This window comes from Corvus moneduloides, chromosome 12 (assembly GCF_009650955.1).
Source record: "Corvus moneduloides isolate bCorMon1 chromosome 12, bCorMon1.pri, whole genome shotgun sequence".
Classification (NCBI taxonomy): domain Eukaryota; kingdom Metazoa; phylum Chordata; class Aves; order Passeriformes; family Corvidae; genus Corvus; species Corvus moneduloides.
In genome coordinates, this window is record NC_045487.1 from 12,274,005 (window position 1) to 12,299,580 (window position 25,576).

Below are 25,576 nucleotides of genomic sequence, written 5' to 3' on the forward strand. Positions count from 1 at the left end.
TGGGGAGAGCTTTTTGTGACAACCTACAAACTTCCAATTCAGGAGGCAATTAGATGACTGGATTATGCCCTTTTATTCCAGGGCAGAAATCAGTTAATAACCCATTTATTAACATGAGAGATGCACACTTTTTCCCCTCATTTGCAGCAGCTAATATGGGTGTTATTCAAAAAACAAATATTTACAGTCAGATAAATGCATGAGCCTTAAATACATTACTGGAGTGTTTACCCCAGGCTGGGATTTTTTTGTTTTATGGAAGCTAACTGACCACTATCAAAATAATTTAGAGATGCTAAGATTATCTCAAAAGTCATGTGGGAAAACTTGGAATAACAAATGCTTATTTTTTAGCTCAGCATACTGTTACTAATGGCTACATTTAGTGATGGAGACTATAAACTGTAAATCATACCAGTGTTTCCCATAGCAGAGCAAGCTGCAATTGTTATCTGACAGTGCCCTTTGACCTCTCTGAGGAAGGCATAGTGGGAAGTATGTGAGGACATTATGCTTGATTAGTCTCTCCCTAGTTTGCCTGGGTGGGAAGATAATTGAAAGCACAATGGACTTTGGAAATTGAAGGTTCTGAAATGCACTTTGCAAACACATGCAATTTTAAATCTTTAACGTGTCATCTATATCAGCAGTGGACATTGTTTTCATTACATAAATACAATTCTTCTGCTAATACAGTGCAAATAGGAGTTAGGCAGCATCTGCAGCTATTGTAATTCACACTTCAAATAGCAGTATCCATTTTATATTCTTAAATTCTGAGAACTGAAAAAAGGCTTGGAACAGAAAAACTGAATGGCTGATTGGTTTCACATTTGCTGATTTATAACATTAAAGTTGAATTTTGCCCACTAAGTGATCTTATTAAAAAACAGACAAACAAACAAAAAATCCCAGTATAACTTATACTTGAGAATCAGGTTTTGGGAACAGAAGGGATTTGGTTTGGCTATTTTAATACACTGCATCTATAAGCTAGTACCAAGACTATTATTCTGGATGTTTTCTGGTCTGTTGAGTTCTAATGTATCTAATCTCCAACAGATAGTGCTGCCCAGGGTTCCTGTAAAACAATCATCTGCAAACGTATTTATTAACCTTTGTTATTTAGTTTTCTGCAAAGTACAGGCCACCCTGCTGAACAGTCTACAGCATTTATTTACAATGCTGACTCCTATTAGATATCATTAGGTACCTAATAATTATAATAATTATGTGCATTGCTTAGGCTACCCTGCTAAATAACAACCACTTTTATTCAGAAGTCATAATTGCAGCAGCTAGACTTAAAATGAAATCTAATTAGATTTCAGTTCACCCCCTTTCACACACAATCTATATCCACTGTATAGTGACAAAATCTGTCCAGCAAACACTAATTCATTTAGCCTGGAAAACTATTATCTCTATGGCCTGTCACATAAAAGTTTCCAGTGAATGTTTTGTAAAAACTAAGAGTATTGCTGCAGTAGAACTTCAGAGATTTTGTATGACTTGTTGAAGAAGGCGTGATGCTTTTCCACAGAGCTATTTCCATGGTAAGCATGTTGGGGTTATGCAGCCATAGCTGCATTAATGAACATTGTAATTCTGTAACTCAATAGTGGGATATAACCTTGAATTTAACTGTTTCCTGAGGTTTGCAAATTTGATCTGATCTTAAGTGAAACTGTAGCCTTCCTTGTGGGAAATTAAGAAAGCCTGCATTCTTTTGAGCAAGGAAAGGTGGAAACACAAACTTACAAGATGAAGAAAGTATGGAAGGGAAGCGATCTTTAAAACTACATGATGATTCATTTACTAAATCTGTTTTCTTTCGAAGGAAGGAGCCAAGAATTAGCTGATACCTTCTCACCATCAGCCATTTTCACTGGTACCTGGCTCCATCTGCGCATACATAGAATCTTTTTGCAGGGCAATAGCTGGCACTGGCCTTATTTATCCTATGACCATTGAGCATTTACTCTATAAGAAGTCTCATTAAATGATTGCAGTAAAAGTTTCAAAACCTTGGATGCAGCTAGGACGGGAAGAAAAGTGAGTGGAGTGGTCAAGGATTAATAGAGAACAGATTCAGCTCTGAACATGTAACAGGTTAGGATTTCACAGGTCAGGATTTTCTACAAATTATTTTTTCCATCAAGTGTTTTGGAAAAGGGAGCAGGTTCTTTAAGGAAGGCTATAAGTGAATTTGAGTTCCCATAATCAGTTTTTCAGTAGCAGATTTTTGCCAGGTAGTCTAAATGTAACTGGAAATGGCCATTAGTGCAGTAAGACCTGTGCTTGCACACGTGAGAACTGTAGACTCACTGCTTAGTAGAAGTTATGCCAATTGTGGGCATTAAGTTGACAGTCTTGTAATGGGGGTAGGTGTATTTATACCAGTCCTGAGGGTGTTTTCAGTCTGAAATCAATTTAGGATGTTCTTCTAGGGCAGGAGGATGGTCCATGGCAACCTCAGCCTCTCCTGGAGTTCCTCAATCCCCGCTCCAAAGCAGTCAAGTAATTCCCAAACACTAATCTGATTCCACACTGCCACATCCCATCAAAGCCCCTGTGCTCCCTGCAGTTCTGCCTCCCTTTCTGCCAGGGATTTCCACTCACTTTGTATAACTAAGTTTGAGATTTAGAATTTGAAATCCTCTCTGGAGACCGCCTGAATTTAGCAACTTCCAGACTCTGCAGGTGCTGTGGTGACATTTTGCAAGTGCCAGCATTTTGACTGATCACTTTTGATTGTTGGACTGTGTTGTGAGCCTTGAGTATCATCTTTAGTTAGCTTCTGCCCAGTTGAGGGAAGTTGCAATTTTCCATTGCAAGTGTTGAGGCTCATGGTTTCCTTGGTTGCCCAACACAGTGCTGATATCTGTGTCATAGCTGTTAGAGTGCTACTACTTCAATTCTAGCACGTAACTCTTAATTCTGGGCTGTGATGTCTATACAGCCCTTATGTGGGGGTAATAACTTATCCTTCCTTCCCCCTTCAGAGAGAGATGCTGAAAAGGTTGCAGCTGGTCAGTCTGTGGGCAGAGTTGAATACACACCTCCTGGGAAAACATTGCAGTCTATCTTTTCACTCTAACTGTGCTCTACAGTAATGATACCAGTTCTGACTTAAAACTACATCGTTTGCTTCCTGATAAGAATCCCACTGCAGGGATAGTGAGGTTAGTATGGCTGATCTGAAAGAAAATGACTTTATTTCTGTAGCTACAAGGAAGACATAAGACATAAGACAAGAGGACTATATGAGCACAGACAAACATGTACATGTATAACACACACACACACACACATATATCTATCTATCTATCTATATATATATGTTCTCTGAGAGACTGGTGTCAAAAGTTTTCAGCTAGAATTTTAGAAGCTTCCCCCCTGGAGTATCACTGAAACAATGACATCAACCCTTCATGTAAGATTTCCATTTCTATGTTTTACTCTGGTTGGCCAATCCTCTGATCCCTTAGTGATTCTCAGCATGCATAGCTATTTAATGCATGTGTATATCCCCAGGCATTTCATTTGTCTCAGTTGTACTGATGGAGAAGTATTCATCCAGGAAAAGGTGGGTGACAGGTATTGACAGGCACAAAACATAAGGAGGGGTTCAAAAGTAAATCTCCTTCAGGAGTTTTGGAGTGATAATCAACAGACTTTGAGTACCTTGAATGTTCACCTTATTATTGCTCTGCAGAGCAATGCTGTGCACTGGTATGAATGTTGTAGGCTGCCATGGACCAAATTCTTGTCATACCTGTACCCATCAGATATGCCCATCCACATGGAAATAAAGTGAACATTTAGCTTTCAAGACCACCTGCAAATCTCTGATATTACATTGAAATATGTTGTTCTGAATCCTGAGTTATTTTTGTAATGAACAATGGCCTTCCAGGTTACACTGTGCAGGTTTCCATGGGTCAGCTGCAGAAAGATGTGGCTGTTCAGTGCTGACAGCAGCCCTTGCTTGAGTGGAGCTTGGAGTAACTGACCTCCAGTGCTTCCTTCCAGCTAACACTATGGATCCATGACTGTCTGGAAAATAATGCTAATTATTTTGTGTGGAGTATAATTCCTACAGTTGACTAAAAGCTTCAAATCTGCATACAATCGTTTTGGTGTTTGTCATGAGTTTTATGAGATAAATTAGTCAGAAACAGAATACCCAGAGAGATCTGAATTTTGGACCTGAAATATCAAAATGAGAGTTGCTGAATGATAAGAACTTTGGCAAATCTGCACTAATTACTTAACCTTAGTTGGCTGTAAATTTTAGTGCTGGCCTTTCCTGGCTGTACTTGTTTGTTTGCTTGATTTGGGAACTCCTGTTCAGAAAGGATCAGGACTATATTGATTTTAATAGTACAGAGGGGTATCCTTGACACAAGGGAATTGATTTAGGTAGGAATACACTTGAAACAAGGAACATCGTGTTCTATGGTCGTTCTTAACTTACATTCAAATGAGTAAACTCATCAGCAGGGAGACTGAGAAACTATCTTATACACGTTATTATGCAATATTGAATACGCGGGTAAGAAACAATTTTGAATTTCTAGCAAACAATTAAGGATTATAAATGCTTGTTAGTAATAAAGTTGACCAAAATCTCTACCAAACCCTAGTGGAAAGACTTTCATGACTGGAAAATTAGAATAGCAGATAATTTATTTAGGAAAGTCTGAATGGATGAAAGGTAAAAGGATTGAAGTCTAACTTAATTTAGTGGCTTTAATTGTTTCACTCATTTGTGATTTGAAAATGTATGATCTCACGTAGGAAAGGATCATTGCAATGGGAGACAAGTCTTCTGAGAGGTGACTTGTATAAACAGGAGAGCCAAGCAGCTAATCAAACCCCTGGTTAGAATATCTAGTCAAAATAAACATATTATCAAGGTTACAAACCGGAACAGTGAATAATAATAACAACGACAACAGAAATGTAAATTAAGTTAAGGTTTTCTGGTTTCAATAGAAATATTCATAGTTTGAAACTGCTTGAATTCTTTTGCTAAACTTTAAGAAATCAAGGGCAATAGGATCTTGGATGTAGTTTGCTGATGTTGTTTGGACAGAGAGTAAAAATAATTACCAAAAGATGTATATTGATAAGTAACAAAAGCCTTGTATAGTAATAAAACTCAAGAAAGGATAGATTTCTCTTGATGACTATAGATTAGGAGTTATAGGAATAGTTTTGATTTTTAAAATGCCATGAACAAAAGATCCTCAGAAATTGTTTTGCTGTCCCATCTGTAATTAATAAAATCAGATATAATTATAAATAGCGGTACAAATTTTCAATAATTTTCTGTCATTGGGAAAAGCTGTTCCATGATTTTGTCTCATACAATACTTGCAATAAATTATTATTATAGTTTACGTAAAGAAATCTAGAGGATTATTTTATGTATCTGCATTAATAAAGGAATCCTCAATCGAAAAATAAATAAAAATCAAATTCATTAACTGGAATATGAGATTAGACAAGCTCAGGTGACACAAAAGGGCAAAGACTTGTGCTGTGGGGAGTCATTCCTACAGGAGTGCCTCGGCCCCACTTCCCCTGGGGTGGCTGTGCCGTAACCTCACTAAAGGGAAGGAGCAGTTTTGTGATTTCAGCACAAGCCTCTGTCGACTCAGGGAGGCACCTGGACGTGCCAAGGAGCAGAGCCTGCCTTTGCAGATGCCAGCATTCCTCAGCAACCAGTTGGACAAAGGGAGTTTAAACCCCTTTCTATGGTCAAATCCATACACACCCACAAACCTGAGGTGGTTCCATTGCTCATTTGCTGTTGGGGGGGGGTTCTGCCTGGAGCTCCTCTCTTCCTTCAACTCTCTCCAATTTTCCAGGTCCCTTGACATTTTGATGGCTAATCTTTTGGAGTGGCAGGGCTTCTCTGGCTGGTTTAAGACTCCCAGGTGGTGTCACAGAACAGGGTGAACCTGGTTTAGCTGGCATTGGTAAATTCAGGAGGAGAGGCTGCTGATTCAGCAGGAGACAGTTACAAAAGCACGTCTGAGGGAAACCAGAGCGTTAGGCAATGCTGTCAAAAACAAGAAAAAGGAAGGATGGAAACAATCTCTTAAAGTGCCTGACACTAGTCTTGTTTGAAACTGAGTCAGGCTGCTGAAATGAGCAGTGATGGTGGTGTAAATAAGGGAAGAAGTACCAGAATGTGGTGCTTTCTGGAAGGAGTGCTGAACAAACAGTCCTGTGCAGTTCCACTGACAGATGTTGGAAAGAGAAGAAATTGCAAGATTGAATGTGGTGTTGTGTGGTACTTTTTGATATGCTGTTTCTGTAATATGAAGCTCTCACCATGATTGGTATATATCTCAAAACAATTTTGATAAAGGAAAGTTGAGGCAAACTGTCTCAGTAATGCAAAATGTCATTAACAGAATGTGAATAAATACATGATGAGCCTGGGAGCTCAGAGGGGCAGCCCTCTCTCCTTCTGCTTGTTTCTAAGTCATTATCTATACAAAAGCTCAGGACTTCAGTTTTTAAATGGGAATGTTTTTAAATAAGTATGTTAACAGTAGAAGCCAAATGAGAATGTTTTAAGAAGTCTGTTAAACAAATTTTTTTTTATGATTTTTTTTTTTTTAAATCAGCCCAGGGTTTTGTAGTTCACTTGCCAATAGAGGTAACATAAATACTGGAATAGGCCCTGTCACAAAGGCCCTTTATCTTGATTTTAGCAGCAGTAGAATCAGCTTGGAGTAAGCAGCTTGCAGTTTCCTTATAAGTTGTATTGTCCCCAGGAATGCATCAATCCAGGGACTTATTTTGAACTATGTCTGAAAGTTATTAAGTACATTTTCAAATGCTCCTCTATTGAATTATGTATTTCTTCCTATGAAAAGTCATAATATATATCCCTGTATTTTTATATAATTGATGTATAACTTGATGGCTTACAGAACGTTTTTCTACAAATGTATTTAAAGTAGCTCTGTTACATATTAAAAGGCAGAGGCAAAGCATGAGTCAAAAGGGATTTAAAAGTAGATTGATATCATCAGCACAACATACTCTTATATAGAAATTAGCAGAACATGCTCAAAACCGAAAACTGATCTTGTTTTTTGAAATTAGTCAGTGACATCTGGCACGGATGCATTTCACATCAGTGAAGCACATATCTTGCTCAATATATTTGTAAGATCTTGATAAGGTATTTCTCCTTCATCAGAATTTGTGGAAGAATATTCTGGTCACTAGATAAAATTGGGCTTGTGATTTGTCAAACTAAAATGCTACCAAACAAAATAAAATCTTCTTTTAATTTCTGTTTACGTCTGTACGTGTTGAGGCAAAAATAAATGCAACTTGCATTGAAATTTAGTACTTGCTCAGATAGTTACAAGGTACAGTGCACCTAATAAAAAACATTGACCAAAAAATGATATTAATGTTTATGCTTTCTCTGTGGCAATTCTGGTCCTCCTCATATTATTGATTAACAGCAGCCTGAAATTTTTACTTCTTTCCTTTAGTGTGGTGTAGCAATCGCTGAGGAGTGATGCCTGCAGCAACACAGGCATCCTGCAAATCCATTTATTTTTGCAAGTGTAGGTACAGAAGATCTTATCTGCTTAAGTTTACAAACATTTTCTGAAGTTGATGTAAATCATTCCACTTCAGACATTCTGAGATATATCTCTTGCTTAAAACCCTTCGTGATCCACAATCCACACAGGTTTTAAAACCAAACAATTATAGCATCAAAGAAATCAGATGTTTTTTCCCTTTTAAAGGTGTGTAATTGATCAGTATCATTGTTTGCCACAAAAGTGACTCAGGGAAATGAAATATATCCTCCTTCTTTCCTCTTTTATATGCAGAGAATATCAGGCCTCAAGATATAACAATATTTACAAGCTCACGCTCCTGTTAAGTGGACCATGCTGCCACATAGTGGAGGTCTGATACACCCTGTCTTCATCCATTTTATTAAGTTGCATGAATATAAAGATGAAATAATGGGGCTTGTTCATTTATGTAATAATTAACGGTACATTTACACTCCCAGCATATCACTGTTGATGTTTACTATTTGATCAAGTATGATGGATGCCTTGTGGTTGCAGATTCAGATTAGCATAATTTCATCACCAAGGGACCCATGAAAAGGTTCAATTATAGAGCAATCTCATTAATACCAGGGCTTGTTAAACTAATAGAAATAGACATCCCAACAGCTCTGATATGTATACATGTGCATGGAATATAATTAATGGAAAAGCAGCCCATACCTGAAACAAGCTTGAATGATACAATTACATGATGTACTAGGATGACTGAGACAAATGCTGTTTTGTTAGCTCTGCTCAGAGAAAAAATATCAGCAAAAATATAGGCAGCCTTTCTTCCAAAACGTTAATAACAGATTTCTCCTCTGTCTTTAAGTGATACACGCACCTTTTTTTTTCCTTTGCCTTTTTATGAAAAACTATTTAACTCGTGCTGTCCTTTGATAGGGCAGCATGAGAAGCAGTCGCTCCCCAGCTCCCTTTTATCTTTAGCCTCTTCATTTTTAAGCAGCCATTTTTCTAGAACTTTGGAGAATTTACCTCCAAACAAGAACTATGGTAAGGAAGTTTGTCGAAGTTCTACTTATTGTAGCTGTGAATGTGAGTGGGCAGCCAGCTCTTTCTTTGACGGAGCACAATTCAAATTTCTCAGAAAGGAGAATAGAAAACTACTGCAAGTGGCACCTGTCATTCATGCATGACAGGAAGGAGTTTGAAGTCCAAGCAAAATTCTTAGTCTTGCAGATTTTCTAGTGATAGACAAACCCTTTCCCTCAGTTTTTTCATCAGTTAAATACTGAAGCTGTATGCAGAAACTCTTTTCCCAAAGCTAATTTTTTTGTATCAAGATGATTGGAGTTCTTAAATTTTTTTTCATTAAAAAAATCAGTTTGCATAATAATTGCCATGTTACCATTTACTTGCAAATACACCTCATTAGCACTCCCTGCTATTCCCACCATATCAGACCAATGATGATGGGCATACGTTCTACTTTGTATGGTTCAGTGCATCATTTCCATGGCCAGCTGAGAATTTATCCATAGCCTGCTTCCTCTCATGTCAACAGAAAACCTATTCTAAATATTCTATATGAAATATTTCTTTGACCTTGACCAACCATAGTATTCTGATAAAATATTTTCTGAAAAGTGCTCTGCTAGTACTAATAATACCTATTAATAATACCTAATATCTATTAACAATACCTAATGTTCTCATATTTTAGGACAGTCGTGCAGAAGCAGCTGAATGGCCACTCTCACGAGCTCTGGGCTCCCCACTCTTTCATCTGTACGCAGCAGACAATGAATTGTACAGGAAGAGAGGTCCTTGCCTTGCATGGCACTCATCAGCAGCAGATTAGCAGTTATGCACTAGGAAAGGCTGTTAAAATTATTTGGGACAGGCTGGATGCAACTGCCTTTTTCATAGCATCACACTAGAAGATCCCTCATCCTGTAATCACTCAGAGACTTGGAAACAGTGAAGGACATTTGGAACCAGCTTCATAGTTACCTCTTGCTCCCTTTGCAGAAAGCAATATGGGATGTCCATCCATTTGATGTCCAATTGACATCAAATGTTTGAGAAATGGTGAATTTCTCACTGGCTGACATCTTGTGTATTCTGGGAAGGTTTGTTCAGAATTCACTAAAGTGTAAATTTGTTAGTTCTGTCCAAAGAAGCCCCATGAGCCCATTCTTATTTGACTTATTTTATACTGCTTAGTAAGGACTTTCAAAAAAACCATGAAAAGCCACTCTCAAGCAAGAATAAGAGTGTCAACACAGTCATGCATCTGAGAAAACTTTCTCTTTCAGGCAAAGTCTTGTGACACAAGAACTTTGGCTCTCAGTGGAGGAAAAACTTCCAGATTTTGACACAATCCTTCTCATTATTTCTCCAAATGGCTTTAATTCAGCCTCGCTAGAAAGCCAAAACTGATTTCTGCTCAAGAGAACCATGACTAAATGTCATTTAGTTTGAACCTGTGTGAAAAGCGGTGTTGGATGGTCACCACAAACAAGGTTGTGAGCTCAGAGCTCTGCCACAGCTCTTCATGTGCTCTGTGTGAAGCTTGGTTTATTTTTCCTGTCTCCCAGTGAGGTTGGAGATTCAGGTCCTTACACTGAAGTCACTCCTTATGGTATATAGTGTGTTTAGGCACCATTTAAAATGAACAAACCAAAAAAACATCCACACACACAAAAAAAACCCAAACCCACACCAGACAAAGTAACAAAATCCTTATGTAAATCTAGGAATACTGTTTCACACTAGGAGTAGTGTGAATAATCTGTGTCCTAGACTGCAGAGGGACTGACTCTTTTCAATTGGATTTAGTTCCTTCACTGGCCTCACCAATGGAATTTGGTCATGTCCTTTGAATGGTGTCTGATATCCCTATGATCAAGCTCTTAATCATTTAGCGCTCATAAAAATCTTGCATGTCTGCAGAATGCTGTAGAAATGGTAAACTGCAGCAGAGTATGGAAATAAGTATTGTAAGCACGGACAGCATCTGAGGCAAGAACTTTTTGGCAACCATGACTAGCTCCAGTAAAATGGGTCCTGTTCAGAATACAATAACTCTCTAACAATTCATTGTTGAATCCCTCGTTTCCTTTGTAGACCTAATTTTTGCTTAAATTAATTTTTATGCTGATGTGTGTATATGCTCTGCTTCCACCATGTGATCTTATTAAATCTACAGTGGTGCATTTTTTGTCACTTCTGCTAGTCGATTTTTCTGCAATTTTAAGCAAAATAACACAATTCCAAAAATACTTGAAAGCTCATGAATGACTCATACTGTAGTTCATTGAATAACATAAAATATTCGGTGACTCAGAGTCCTTGCACAAACCAAAGGTCCAAAAAAGACTCTATTGTTCCCAATACAGAGGTACAAAATCTGAAGACTTTTAAATCAGGCATTAGCAACTATTCCTGCTTTTGGGGTTGACACTTGTCAAAATTCTAGCTAATCCCTGTGTGGATTTTAAAAACAGTGTAATGGAACCTAATAATTTTTTAATGAGGAACAGTGTGTTTGCTAGATTAATTTCAATTTGTAATGTTGATTAGTTTCATGTGAGAGTGTAATGATCTAGAGGAATATATGACACTGGAACACTGGAAACAGTTTTCAAAGCATAAAGCAGCTGTGTTACATGGCTCCTCTACTCAGAATTACAATAGCAGTGTAGCTCACTTTCTGAACGATTCAGCTTCCGTGTTTTGAGCACCAAAACCGTTTATTCTCTAGGGCAAACCTATCCCTACAGAGTCCAATGATCATGTCTCTGGCTGAGTGGATTAAGTAGGAAATGACTTAAAATACCCTGATCCAGAACTGAGAATATTTGAGGAATGAAGTTCTCTCAAGCTTGTTTCCCATCTGAAAACAACACTTCTCTATGGATTATGCACCCTGTCAGTTACATATATGGGTATCTTTATTCGATTTCATCATTCCTGATCTTTTAATCCAATATCACTTTGCACTAGCATACAGCTGCTGATGTGACCAGGCCAACAGCCATACAAGAATGCCATAAAGCAAAGGAGTCATCTTTATAAATGGTATATTTACTTTTGAGCAAAATGGCATTTTGAGGTGTGGCCATTCATACACACAGCTTTGATGGGTAATACACTTTCTGAAATAACATTAACACGCTGCTTAGTAAGTCCAGAGACAATTCAGCTGGTGTTTAGGTGGGGATAACATTCGGTTTGAGCAGAGGTTTTGATAATGAAACAAAAATGGCATTGAGAATCATGTGGCTTCCTTGGAAGTACCTCTGGAGAACAGATGCATCAAAGTACCTTTTTAAGAGGACTGAGCATAACTGGGATGTGAGGATTTCATTGGAAGACTCAGGTTCTGTTTAAATGTAGTCTCTGGAGCAGATAGAAAATGGTAGATACGAGACTAAGTGGGTATCACAGGAAATCGTAGAGCTGTAATACTGTGTTACTGCACCCAGTGGAGTTAGAAACGTCATTCTGATAGAGCAGTCATATTTCTTATGTGGAGATTTTTAAAATAAAAAATCAGCAGCCTTGTGCAGATGACTTTTAAATGAATCCATAAGCATTGATACATTCCCTTGCCAAGGTGCAATATCATTGATCACGACTGGGACTCATTGTTATTAAGGTTTCAACAACATTTGTATTAACAAGTCACCTTTGTATCGTAAAAAGGGAGAGGGTTGATAGGCATTAAGAAAACAGCTGCATCGTAGCAAGCAGCCAAGAGCACAATGGGTGTCAATAGGAGGTAAAACTACTCCCGCTGAGACAAGTGAAGAAGAAAAATGAAACAGGAGGATTTGTTCCAGCAGCCCTGTCTAATTGTTTATTCCTTTCTCATTCCATCCTAGTCACTCAAGGGCTATGGCTTCTGTCATGTAAAAGGAAAAATCAAACCTTGGGCTGCTTGGGGTTTCTCTCACTGTAAATGAGTGGAATTTGGGTGCTCGGAAGCCGTGGGCAGGGTGATGGCATGTTACCTTTTCCTGATTAGCTACAAGGCATTTACTTCAGATAAGTGCTGTGTGAGTGTATGACCTCATAAGTGGCCCCAACCAAACACTAATAGTCTACTTTAGAGAGGAGATTAGGTTCCACTAATGGTGTCACAGCATGAAATAAGATGCAACATATTAACTGGGGGAGAAGGAGCAGGAGCAGAGGGGGGGAAGCTTGGAATAGAAAAGGACAGCTTAAAGGTAGAAAGAACCCAGGGATAGCATAGGATACCTGTATCTCCTCAATGTAAGCAGATTTTACAGGCTTTTTGTGTGGAAAGATAGTTTAAAACAATACAGGTACTGCTTCCACTGTACCTGGCACCCAAAGGTTTGGCTCTCCTGAGTGTGTTGGCCAGTGCAGGGAGCCCAGTGCACACCTCTGCCATAGCTGGGCTCCCAGAGTGGGGCAGAGTTTGCCCCCAGCAGCAAGCCTCTGACAGCTGCATGGTGTCCCATGTCCCTCTGGGTGCTGAGGGCAGCAGTGCCTTACCGGATTCCTCATATTGGTTCTGAGAGCTTCTAACAGCAGCAACCCAAAGCATTGCTGCTGGGAGTTTCATTCAGCACAAGTTGACTTGCTCCTACTCCCCTCAGAGATCTGTCTCTCTTCTGTGGTTATACCACAAGCTGTAAAAATGCAGATTTTTTCATTACTGGTAGTATTGAAGCTGCTGTGCTTCCCAGGAAGAACAAGTCAAGTATTTCCCATAATCTGCAGAGAGATCTCTTATAACTATGAGATTAATTTCATAAATGGGGCAAACAGAACAATTGAACTCAAAAGCTTGCTGTCAGGTGAAAGACACCTGGCAAATTATATTATCACTGTTATTTTATCCACCTAAGCTGAAGGAGCTGGAGCAACTTTTAACAAATCACCCAAGCTTTTTTTTTTTGTTCAAAAGGTCTTTCTTCATTCTAAAACTAGTAAAATTTGGCAGAAGAATTTCTGCTCTAATTTATAGGATTTCTAAATTTTTGAAGCTTATCCCATTTGTGCTGACCACATTCCCCAACAGGCTGAAGTTAAATGGTTGGCTCATGCATTTGAAAAATGTTTTGGCCCTTTTCATTTCTCAGATTTTGCCATATTTATCAAATAGGTGTACCAAATGAACCCAGTGAAACAGTACCTATTTGCGCAGGGATACCTGTGGTATCCATGCTCACTTTCAAATCTGTGATACTCCCATTAGAATCTCCTTTTACATGCTAGGAATCAGGCACTAAACTCTATATTGCATTTTCTATGTGGCAGCTGTCTTAACCTTACATGCAAATCCAGTGGGAAATAAATACTTTAATTAGAACCTGATTTATTACAAAGAAATCTGAAAACATTGTAAGGAATTTTTCAACTTATGCAATGTATATATGGTTTTGCAGTCCAAGCACAATTAAAGTCCAGACATAGTTTAAGAGGCTAGCATGAGAGAATCTGTTTCTGAGGGCTGTCTACTGATTTTACTGTTGTTTACAAGCTGAGAGCATGTGGTTAACAACAGTCTGACTTTGAATAACAGGGCACTGGACTTCTCACTAGGAGACATGTTCATCTATTGAAGCACTGAGGTGTAACGGTGCAGTGTTGCTGCTGATGTTGAGAAAGATCCAAGAGTGATCTGCTCCTTCAGCAACTTGTGTTTTCAGAGAGGCAAAAAGTACAGGTGCTGGACTAAAGCACAGCTGTTAATTTCTATTCTCTTCTCATACACACACATATGTGTATGTATGTATATAAACATACATATAACTATACACACGTTTACACACACATGTACGATACTGTGAAGTGACAATCACATAACAGATTTTTTTTGAAAGAGCACCTTAAAAGCACTTACTAATTTCAGGATGGGGTTTGAGGCAGAGCAGATGACCTAAGTGCATCCCATGCCAACATCTGGTGAAAACATTCATCTCTTTGGAAAGATGAATTGTTGAATTGTAGTTCTTTGCATGATAACAAGATTAATTTGGAATATGCCCTCTCTGGAGATGATACCAGCCACCCAGATTTGTTATCCCAGGGAATTCACTGTCATTTGAAGCTATCAAACTATTTTCATTAGATAAATGCCTCCTTCTGCAGGATTACACATGCATTCATTTCCATCTCAGTTAAAGAATCTTTGCTTTGCCGTAGCTAATACTGTTGAGAAGTTGGATGTTTTTAAAGCTCTGCCTAATTGCTGCTAGTGGGACACTGGGCAGTTTTATGTGCCTACAACTGCCAGCTTGGCAAAGCTGTGTGTTTAGTGTATCTCATACCTACACTTGGTAGGGTTCAGGGACCAGGCATCCATAGGCTCAAATTCCCTGAGGAGCACATGTTGGTAGCTGTACTCAGAGGGCAGAAATAAATGCAGGGCTTCAGTTTCTTTTGTCCTGTCACACAGTTCATAATGTGTGAGCAAGGAGAATGATCCAATCTTTGTGATACAAGTGCTGTTGGGAGACAGGCAGCTCTGGATTTGCATGGTCTGATCCTGCTACTTAGGGACTTGATACACTGCATGTCAGTGGGAAAAGAAAGGGAAAAACAAGGAGCCCACATAGCTCCTGCTGTCTGGTAGCCAGCCTTCCTCCAAGGTATGCTGAACACCCTTGGGCCAAGGTGGGAAACAATCAGATTTTGCCACTTCAAATGCTCCAGCTACCGGACTGCAGCATGGACAGAGTCAGGAGCACCAGGTATTCTTGCAGCTGTGGTTGCAGAAGCTGTATTCACTCTATTCATAAGGTTGACTTTGTGAGAGAGAGAGAGGGGCTTTCAGACATGTCTTCTTCATGTCCCCCAGGGGCTTAGTGGCCTGTAGCTCAGGCACTCAAGTGTGCTCTGAGCACTCAAGTGTGTCAAAGCAGTCAGGCTCTTGGGGCAGTTTGAGAAGGCATCTGCTACTCAGCACCACTTCTCCTCAGAGATTTTTATGTCGGTTCTGGATGCTTGCATAGGAAAGGATGTTTGTCACAAGTTCTCTGCTACCTTGTATTGCTGTATAGGCCACAAATGTCTCCTCTTTCTCCTCTGGTGCAGTACCAGTGGTCCTGTACCATCCTTTTTAACATGGTAGCAGAGCATAGCTAAAGCAGAGACTGGGGCTGGGGGTGAAAAACCAACTCATATTTTATTATATGTAATATAGCATAGACAGCGCATTTTCCACGTAATTTTCAGTCTCAGAAAGGCAATGCAAGAGCAGTGTGTGGAAACCCACAGGCTACTGCTATAGATGTTTCTAACTTTTGCCTTTCTCTGAGGAACTTGAAAACTCTGTCTTGCTATCATTAAAATACTGATGTAATTGTCTTCTAATTTTCTTCTCAGCAATCCTGCTAAACAAATAAATAAACCAGAGGCATGAGATCTGCTGTTCTAACTTCTGTACCAGATGAACGCAGAAGGCTCTCTACATGCAATTTGGGAGGTTCGTGTATTTCTGTGATTGCACCCAACTTCCATAAAGCAGCAGGATTAGAGCTGCAGGACACACCACCACTCCTCATTGAAACTCCATTCAATATATCTGCTGCAGGTTAAGAACCTATCACTGCTCCCAAGGCTATTTGAAACACTCTGGCCACTGACCTCAGTAGTTACCACCCTCATTTCCCAATATGCCACAGATTTGTACTTACACTCTCTCTGGGAGCTGTTGAAGCTGCAGGGGGCTGGATGTGACATTGGCTCTGATCCCAGTGCCCTCACTCATGACCCCAATCAGCTTCGCTACAATTCTCATGATACCCACAGGGTTTCCAGATGGAAAGAGAAAAATAAATGTTATCAGCACAATCCAAATGGAAAGGGGTTATTTTTTTTCATAGACAATCTCTGATGCTGATACACAGGAGTTATTAATTCATCTTTTTGTATAAGAATGGTTTCATTTGTTAAAACAAGGGAAATATAACAGGCTTACTTTGAATTTCAGGTTCCTTTTTTTCCTTTTAAAATGGGAAATAATGCTAAAAGAAATTATCCTTTATTTTTAATGCATTTTCTGTCCCTCATCAAATCTCACAGACAATGATATGGAAAGAATTGGTCTTTAAATCTGTGGCTAACTTGGGCCTAATAATGAATACTAGTTGCAGCTACACTAAAATGAGAGTTGCATTTAGAATTGACTCCAAGTCACAAGTCAAGTAATAACCAGCAATATTTCTCTCTGAAAACAGCTGAGACTATAGAGGCACCCTTTAAAAATGCAGGAAAAGACATTTCACAGTGGTTTTAACTATTTGCAATGTATTCTTGTGTACTGTAGAAATAAAACTCTGCAGAAATCAATTGGGCATATTCTGCATTTGCATTGGTGCTCATGAGTTCTCATCCCACCTTCAGGGTGTAAATGTGCCTGGATTTATTCTGTAATCTCCCATGACTAAAAGAAAGTTTTGAATAAGTCTATGAAAAACTATATGTTTGACTGCTTTCTCATTAAATGGAGGAGTAATTTTTAGAGCTTTTGAGGAATTTTGATTTCTACTTTTTTCCATCTCTAGAGATAGAAGAGAACAAAAGGAAAACATAATTATTTCTCATAATTCAATTTTTCTGTCTCTTTTGATAAGGAAATACTTATCACTGTAGTTTGAAATACTTATCACTGTAGTTTTGATATTATTTTAAAATAGGCATTTGAAGAAAAAATATCATGTGATGTGTCACAGATGTGGCTTACCTGCAATGAATAGGTTTTTCCAGTGTCTTCATCTCATGGAAATTTAGAATAAAGTAATTAATGCACATCCAAAAAGTGATTTTACCCTATCTCTTTTTCCCTGTGAAAGACCTAAATATTGGGATATCAGATTAAAAGATGAACACTGCTTTATGTCAAACAGGTTGGGGAAAATAAAACCAATATCACCTCACATTGTTGCTAGGAATAAGTGAACAGAGTTGAACTTCACACCTGCATTCTGAAAAAGTGTTTGTGTCATGACAGGCTGAAATATTTAGCTAGTGATGTGTTGCACTGGTAGCCTCAACATTTGCATGCACCAGTCTGGTCCTTGGCAGGACAGATTTCCCATGGGCACAGATCCCATCCTTGATGTGCTGGGTCTCATTTAAGGGCTTGATCAGGATGTCTTTCCTCCATACCAATTCGATATGTGCTGGGATTACCAAGAATGGCTTGAATTAGTAAAATCTGGGATAAACTGTTAATATAACTAACTACAATTTTTAATCAGCTGAGCTATCAGCAAGCATGTTTTACAAATATACTAACAACACTTCCAGAAAAAAAATTGGCTTATGGGTTGCAATTAAAATATTTAATCTGCCATTGCACAAAAAGCAGTTGGCTGAGTGTAATATAATTATATATATAATTATATTATATTATATATATATATATATATAATATAATTATAATCTCCAAACCAGGATGTAAGTAACTAATCAGTTCAAAACCTGATTTGGCTTCCCTATAAATTATGTAGTAGCAATTTCACTAACACCTTTCCAGACTCTTTTCTTTCTTAGCAAAAGTTGTGAATGCAATGAGAGATTTGCCTTTCAGGATCCTGAGGAGAGCAGGATCAGGTGAAGTTTTTGTTTCATTCATTGCTTTCAAAATTCCATTAGAGCTACTGAGTGTTGGGGCTGGGAAAGGAGCAGGGCTTCTGGATAGTCACTCAGTTTATTCTGTTCAGCCTTGGTGGGATAAGCAAATAAGTTGGGCAGTAACTGGAGGAAAAAGCTGCTGTATCTCTTCCTTGGCAAAATCTTTCTTTGCAATTCATTACTTGTTATACAAGTCGGTTTGTGCCAGATCTTGAAGTTTTGGCTGTTTCTTCATTAAAATAATCTCTGCTAAGGAATCTTTCTTGATTGTAGGAATTTTCAGTGCAGTTTAGAGGTGCAACTATGCTATACTGAGTCGGAGCTGTTTGCCAGCTAGCCAGTTTACTGAGTAAATATTTAGTGCCAGAGTTCACACATAGCTGTGTACATGTGTGATTCATACATGCAAGTTCTTTTGTTGAGTAAGGTTAAGGTGTGAAAGTTTTCAGCATCAGGGCCTGAAATGAATGTTTCTGCCCTGCCGCTGCTGCTCCAGCCCCAAACCAGTGAGCCAGAAATAAGCAACATGCTGAACTGTGGAAAACTCTCATCACCACCTCACTTTTTATTTAATTGGAACCAAATATTTCTACTGCCAGGTCCATGCTGAGGTTTTGATGACATGCATATGATCTACAATGGCCAGTAAAGTTAATCTCAGATCTATATTTTTAAAAGATATCCATGAGGATGGACATCTGCACCTGCTGTCAACATAAAGATGGCTTTCCCAGCTGCAGCTCACCTCACGGCATGCTCTTGAAATCCTTTCACTTTTAACATATCTGCCTAATAAAAATGCTTTCACTGACAGTGAAAAATGGAACCTATCAATGTGTTACCATCCAACATTTCCATTGCTACCGTCTAAACTTCGGAGAGCTGCTGCCCTCGGTGAGAGGCAATCGTGCTGTTACAGCCTGACAAGGGCATATTGAGATACTTGGGCATAGGTTGCACAAATGCTCTTATAATTTTATCTTTTAGAATGGGCCTTGCAGTGGAGATCATTAAAAAGTGCTGGCTAACAGGGCTCAGTCTGAGAGCTCAGAGAGTGAACAGAAATTATGAGTGACCCAAAAGTAAATGTGTGTGTGTGTTCCCATAAAGGGTAAAAGAAGCAACAAGTAAATCCACTACCAAAACCAAACAGATTTCAGTTCAGGCGGTGTTTCTAAAAGATGGAGAAAGGTAAATCGATCTCAGCCTCAGATATTGCAACTTCTAATAGCTCTGCCAGGGATGTCAGCAGTGCTTCTATCTGGCTGCATTACAGTTACCTGGTTCGTTTCAAACACTGCAAGCTGTGAACTGTCCTAGCAAAAGCCTCAACAATTTCAATGAAACAATTTAAAAGTCCTAAGTCATAAAGAATAGACAAATAGTTTTCCTTGCAGTGTCCTGCTGTCTGGTCGCTCCTGCAGAAAGAAAGAGTTCTCTTACAAAGGACACCTTTGGACACTTTTACAAGGAAGCACCCCAGGCTCCTTCATGGTTGTTCATTAGAGATTGAATGTGTTAAGGTGTCCCTAATGATACTTGCATGGAATTCTAGATGAAAACACTGGATATAGTCCCTAGGCACCAGCAGAAGCCCCAGTAAGACTAAGGTATCTTCTTGTCCCTCTCCCTCAAAAGGGATATTACTTTCTTCCAGTCTAAATTTCAAACATTCAATTTTGGGAAATCTTTTGAAGGAAAGATGCTTTTGTTTTAGTGAAGAATTAGACAGGGAGTAGGGAAGTCAGAACAGTGTTAAGTTTTGAGGACCTATCATTGATAGTGATCCTCTGAACTGCCAGTGGTTTGATTACATGCGTGGCATGCAGAAGATGCAAAGTCAAAATTTAGCAGTACAGAGAACGACAACTGGATCTCCAAATCCATGAACATTTTTTTAAATCACCAGTCTTGGCTGTTGCAGTATAACCTGACTCTCCTTGTGCCCCAGGAATCAGAATTTCCATCCTTGGCCAGCAGCAGCTTAGATCCCTGGCCTTGCTGCACAGACCTGGTGATGGGGATTAGTGTGCATGGTCCCAACCACATGCCCCAGGATTCAAAAGCTCCATGGCTTGCAGCAGCTGGCCCCAGCACAAAGTAACCTCTGCTCTCACTGCATAGTCTAAAATACTATCCAGCCCACAGTAAGCTGTAATATAGCAGCGATATATTCAGAGCTGGCCTGGCCTTTTGAAATGCAAATTAACCGTCGAGTAATAACTAGGTGCTTCTGACCCTGAGAAAAGCCAAATGTTGAGCCTGTTTTTGCAAAGCTGAAGATGTGCTGTGTACATTACAGCACAGTTTAACAGCACACGCAGCCATCCAGCCCAGCCAGCACCAGCTCCCTGCTCCCTGTCCCGGTGCCACCAGGCTGTGCTTCCTTTCTCATGGCTCTCCTGCTTTGAAGTCGAGCTGCAGCATGTTCAGCTGTGCTCAGCAGGAGGGCCTAAGGTTTGAATATTCAGATTTTTATCTCTGTTTATAGAGTGGGCTTTTGAGATGTAGGAATTCTGTTACATTGCCCAGTGTATGGGGGAAGGGCTGCTGAGGTTGTTAATGGGTCCTGAGGAGCTCCATCCCTTACACAAACCACTGCAGGCCCCTTCTGCTCCTGCCAGACATTAATGGCCACATGGGCCTAGTGCATAATATCAGTACCTTTGACAGAGCTTTTAAATTGTGTCTCTGATTTTATTTCTGGTTGTTTCACACTGGCTGCATGCTGCAGCAGGCGATATTTAGTCTCTTCTAGTCTTGCTTTAAAGTTGATTTTGATGCATTATTGCTTTCTGCAGTGGCTGACTCACACGCACATGAAGTTTCCTTGGTTTCCATAAGGAAAAAAGTATGAAATTTGATAAAATAACATGGAAGTGATTGATTTTCTAAAGCCCCATGTGCTGCTTCAGTGTATGCAATACTCTCATGTAGATATGCACATAACAGCCCAATTAATGAGTGGATGCCCAGGAAGGGCAAGCAGAAGAGCATTTGCTCACTCTGTCCTTTCTTTCCAAATCCAGGCAAGCAGAGAAGCATTATGATATTCCTACCAAACAACTTGGGAAGAACATGTTTGTCTCACAAAGCAGGACTCTGGAAACTTCTGTTTTCTAGGCAGCTCCTGCACCACACCACGAGATGTACAGCCCTAGGTATGGTAGGATTGAGGCTGCTGCTTCTGATAGAAATGTGGTGCAGCTGCACTACAACAAAGTATGCTGGCTTAAAGGAATGAATCCCTGTCCTGTTTGTTTCATGGGGGACCCTTTCTCCCATTACAGAAAAATTGGCAGCTTCCAGTTGTGCAGAGCTGTGTGCACAGCCAGGGAAGGGGCAGGCTTGCCAGGGGTTTGTTGCCTGTCAACAGAGAATGGCACTTTGTGGAGTGTGGCTGGGGTGGACCTGTGACTCCTCTCTGCTGCCAGTCCTTATTACAGGCCATAATCCTCTCCAAAGTTATTCCTGCCCTTTGTCTTTCTCTTGTGGGCAGATGTTCCCTGTTCTTTATGAAGCATTGATAAATGAGTGAGTAGGAACAGAAATATTGAACTGGATGAGCTGTTTTAGCAGTGGGTAATTCTGTGGTCCATGCAGCATAATTAAAGGTCAACGTGCACCTTCCTACGTAAGGTCACTTTGTGTGTTTGAAGTTTTCCCTTAGACTTAAAGACTCTCCCTGCACAGGAGGAGGTGTTATAAATTAATGAACTGACCTACTCTACCTCTCGCTACACTCTGGAAAACCACTTTTTTCTGTAAATTGTGGGTACTACCCATTGGGAAGTGCTGCACAGGGCTGCATACAGTTACAGTGCTATATATGGAACAATTTAATAGGGTATATGCTGGTCTCTGTGCCTTTTTTTACCTTTTCTGGTTTATCCTATACAAAATAATTAAGCAGCCTAATGGAGAAGGCACAAGAGAAGTGCCATTTTCTGAACATTGCAGTGATGTAGCTCCAGTGTCTGGCAGAGGGACTCATATTGAGCCGTATCAAGCACCTGCTATTAAAAGTAACACACTAAAGCAGGATTCCATCAATTTGCTGTTTGGGATTTTTAATATTCATAAAAGTATATTTCTTGAGGCAGCAGGGATAGCAATGAAAGGAAGGACAGCTAACATCCGCATCTTCTCCATGTGATTAGAGTATTTGCATCAAATACTTTATTATGAAGGCTGGAGAACAAGAAAAGCACATTCAGCATCATATGTTATGGCACAATCCCTCTCTGGTAGAGCAAACAATGGGACCATTATACAAGCTGACATATTTTTTGTTTCTAATATATTCTGCCTCTTTGTGTCTGTGTGTGCTTAAATAGCAGGCACAGATGTACTGTTTCCAAAGGTCTTTGACTTGTCATGAGAATACTGTCTTTACCAGTAAAATAAATTGATTACTAGTGACAATGTTAACTATTATACAAAGAACACGGCTCTGGTGGGCTTTGTTAGATTTTAAAGAAAAGGTGATTATTTCTTCTTTATGACAGTTTGAAAGGTTTGCCATGTGGATATGGAAAGATTTTGCTCATGAATATGCAGAGGAATGGCAACAGGCCGGGGAGCCAGATCTTCACATTGACCGTTGGCTGTGATTGAGATGGAAGAAGAAATAAAACACGAGACAAACACAGAATGTACAAAACCAGCATGAGAGGTGGTTGTTACAATATCCAAGTGTGAGGATATTGTGCAATATGGTAGTTGGGGTATAATATCAAATTGATGACATAGTTACAGGGAAAACAGCGCCAGTGGGATGATGCACAGGGCCAGGTTCACTGTAAGGCCACCAAATTCTTGAATATGGCTAGGGATTTTTACTTGATGCTGTGATCAAGTGTCCTCTGAGCAGTGACATCAGTAAACTGACCTATGACACAAGGCAGTATACCTTTTATATCAAGATGTGTTGCAATTTTTCTGGGAAGCATTCTAATTTGCTGGAGAAAAAACAAACAACAACTCATACAGGTACTGCAGTGTGCTATAGCAGAGAAATTAATGAAGGAACAGACTGAAAAACACAGCCACAAAATACCTACTTGTTATACTACAATGGCTTTTCAGAGATTTTTCCTTTTATCATGTGAAAAATTACAAAAGGCACATTTAGAGTAAGATTTTTACTAGAACCTTTACATTTGTGCAGGTTTTTGCACTAAAAACAGATTCAAAAAGTTCCCCTTCTACATGTTAAAATAATTTGGGATCTTTTCCAATCTAATTGAAGATGCTACAAATATTTTGTGTAATGAGATTGGAAATTATCCATTTGCTCCCCCTAGAAAAGGCTATGAGTTCTCCCTTGATTGCCGTTCGGATCACGCTGCTAAACACCAATTTAGAACACAAATCAGGTTCCTTGTTGATTGCAGTTCAGTTCATGCTGCTAAATACCAGTTCTCTGATCAGCAAGATGCTGCTCTGTGGGCTGTGACCTGGGCCTCCCAAAGCCATGGATGCTCAATTTTTACATAGGTTGCACTACTAAAATTAGGTTTATCCTATCCAATCATAATTAAGGATACAGTTCTTACCTGATCCTACAGCAAGCCTTCCCTTTTATATTCAAATGTTTTTTAGGTACTCATCTAGAATTAGTGACAACTGTGCATTCCTTGGGCACATGAAATCTGTCTTTCCTTTAAATCATTGACTCTTGGTCAAATATCTATGACATCCTTAATGCATTTTATCTTCCTCCTGTTTAAAGACTTTCTCTTAGATTAATTCTTTTTCAGGTTACTGAATATTTTTTGATTTTCCTTACTGATCAAAATGCTAATGGTCTTCAGGTCAGAGTGAAAGAAAGAACAAGACTCCTAAAATCTAGACTGCATGGCAACATCTTGCTGATAATGCATCTTTTTTCTGTTCTTGACTGTTAAATCCTTCTTGGTGTTGCATAGCCACTGTTACCCCATTTCACATCATTTGATTCCTGCCCCAGTGCTTTTTTTCCCTGCCTCCTGTCCTGTACAGCACCTCCAGCCCCAGCATGTCTGCAAACTGGAAGTAGCATTCTGTGTGAGTGCTCTGGTAACCCTCTTTATGGCAGACTGACTTCTGAAAACAAGCTCATCAGTGAATTCAGCCCCTGTTCCACCATGGGAGTCTCTAGGAGAGAGCATGAAATGTTCCTCTATTCATTCTGTGATCGATGGTGAAATGTGGTGTAAGACAGAAGCTGCTGCTTGGGGTGGGTTTCTTCTTGTCAGGACTTTGTACATCTTCACACTTCCCATCCCCCACTTCCATATTGCTTCTAAAACTTCAAGTGAATTCTGTGGCATTTTTATGGGCCATAGAGCTACCTCGATATGTTTATATAGGCTTTTGTACTTCTTCCAGTTCTCTGCTTCATCATCCTGTTCTTATTGTACCTGTCCAGTCTTCCTTAGGTGTCCCTCAGCCTAGTTCTCTCTGATCTTCACACTTAAAGCAGCTAAAATCCATCCCATGCTCCTGCCTTATTCTTAATATGACTTCATGTCTGTGTCCATTCTGCCTCTGTTGACTAATATTGTCAAAAATGCAGAATATGTCATAAAGAACAGCATTTTAAAAGAAACAGGTGTCCAGACACAGCGAGGAAGTACAAAAACTATCTGATCCTTTTTTCAACATTTCTACACTACTGTTCTGATTAATAAACCTGCTTTACTCTTTTTGTTTTCAAATTGCTGAGAATTTATTATGCAGCATGTAAAAAAAAATTCTTACTGAAATCCTGTAGAGACTTGGATGGGACAGACCCTAAACTGAATGAAAGATGGAATATGATAATAAAGGAGACTGAATCCAAGTTTGCTTTTTCATAGCAATTTCTAATCAATCCTTATGTATCGTGTGGTCATATTTATAATGAAAATATTCTCATTAAATAAGAAAAAGCATGAAGTGTTCATTCAAAAGCATCTACCAGCTGCATATACTGTATTAATAGAAAGACTGATATACCTAATCAGGGGTTCACATTTCAAACCAGGAGGCCTAGCAGCTTCTGAGATATAAGTAAATGAAAATTCATGATTCTGTATTGTGCCCAAGAGCCAACTTTACTGCTATTGCCATATAATTATTTATAGCTGCAAACTATCAAATGGAATTGCTTACCACCACCTTGCTGCATGTGGTAATTGATGTGAAGTGAGGCATTGCGTCCCCAGCTGACCCCAGCATCCTGAAAGTCAGATGGATTTTATCTAACTCAATTATGATTGATATTATCAAAATCCGTGAAGCACGACATGGTATAAGGGGCTTTCTAAGTGTATCTATTGATTGTTTCTCTGTGTCTCTGTGTGTGTGTGCATTTCTCAAGGCTGTGGCAATGGAGCTGTGTCTGGGGAAAAGAAGAG

At 39.3% G+C, this 25,576-nt stretch overlaps 2 long non-coding RNA genes across 9 annotated transcripts in view; one reads left to right on the forward strand and one right to left on the reverse strand.

The window, feature by feature from the left end:
- Nucleotides 1-5,971, reverse strand: part of LOC116450155 — a 36,301-nt gene extending 30,330 nt beyond the window's left edge. For 3 of the 7 annotated variants that reach the window (XR_004242690.1, XR_004242691.1, XR_004242692.1), the window contains exon 1: nucleotides 5,794-5,970. This is a non-coding gene — a long non-coding RNA (uncharacterized LOC116450155). Of the gene's footprint in view, nucleotides 1-5,785 lie in introns of all 7 variants that reach the window. The other 4 variants (XR_004242693.1, XR_004242694.1, XR_004242695.1 and 1 more) reach the window with 4 other exon arrangements.
- Nucleotides 1-25,576, forward strand: part of LOC116450156 — a 194,655-nt gene that overhangs the window by 145,754 nt on the left and 23,325 nt on the right. The gene's annotated exons all lie outside the window — the stretch shown is intronic.